The sequence below is a fragment of the Pinus tabuliformis genome, chromosome 1_1, assembly GCF_031772625.1.
Source record: "Pinus tabuliformis cultivar Carrire ecotype Pingquan chromosome 1_1, CPIR1, whole genome shotgun sequence".
In the NCBI taxonomy this organism is placed as follows: domain Eukaryota; kingdom Viridiplantae; phylum Streptophyta; class Pinopsida; order Pinales; family Pinaceae; genus Pinus; species Pinus tabuliformis.
The window spans coordinates 559,532,323-559,533,690 of NC_142297.1; positions in this window are offsets into that span (position 1 = coordinate 559,532,323).

Below are 1,368 nucleotides of genomic sequence, written 5' to 3' on the forward strand. Positions count from 1 at the left end.
TTGGGTAGAACTCTTTTAGGTTATTCTCGAACATGCAAATGGGTGGAAATCTTATTTTACAAAAACCACTTGTGATTTCATAGTTCCCCAATATAAGAATTCCATACTTGATTCATGAGGACTTGTTATTGCACTAAAGACAATTGAATTGGTGGAGGTCCAAGCAAGAGAGAATCCATATAAAAAATTCAACATTAGATGTGTTAAACTCATATGGACATATAAGGAAGGTGCAAACTGTCCCAATTGATACAACAACCTCAAGCACTCACAACTCCTACACATAAGAAATTTCATCTCTAGATGTACCCCTGTTTAGCCTGTTCTTTGAAGATTCAGTACCTTCTTTTGGTCACACAATATATTTCCTAAAATCTACAAAGAATGGAGCTTCTCGGAATTCATTAGGGAAACCAAAACATAATAAATGGATAATTGAATCCAGATGTAAATAGGATTCAGGTGATGTTTTTCAATTTGATAGGGTCTTTGATGGAGATTAGAGACCCTCAACATAAAGTAGCCTCCACTCTACTTTAATCATATTGTTGGTACACTTGGGTGTAAGGTTGCACACCTTCTTATGGCTTGGGGTGTTAAACATATAAGTCTAGATAACCATGGTTATGTGGCTATGTCAAAACCTCCTTTCCAATCTTATATGCTTATCTTGAAAGGAGAAAAATGTTATGGCTATGTCCTCTGCAATCGCCAATATTGCAATGATGGAGGTCATTGACATAAGGAGATTGACAATGGTGATCATCACCATGTTCAAGATGGTAGCAATAGGCACTAAGAAAATAGGAATATCAATGCATCAGCAAATTCAACTCATACAGTGCATGAGGCTTATACTTGGGACGTTGTGCAATGGAGTGCATGCAACCTCTTGTCTTCAATATTTGATTTTTTTTCCAAAAATTCACCCAATTTTTTTAATATGAGTTTTGGCTCATTGATTTTTGCCTTTTTCTCATTGAGATAATACATTTCTTTGAAGGGTGTTATCTCAATGGAAGAGCACCTACCTTGCAAGCACAAGGTTGGTGATTCAATTCCATTATACCCTAACACGAATCAATCATTGAAGAAACAAAACTATATTGTCTTGATAGAGACAATAATTTGAGACACTCACTTAAAGACAATATTTAAGGAAATTTACAAAACAAAATTTGTCTCAAGTTAAGATAATTTACTAAAAAATTATCTAGCAAATTTTGTCTTAAAACTCCTATTTATGTAGTGTGTGTGTATATATATATATATAGAAAGCTTACCCACCATGGTTGAAGCCAAGGAGAATGTTAACAAGTATTTGTTCGAATCTCTGATTTTTCTTTGCTATCATATTATTACAAAGTA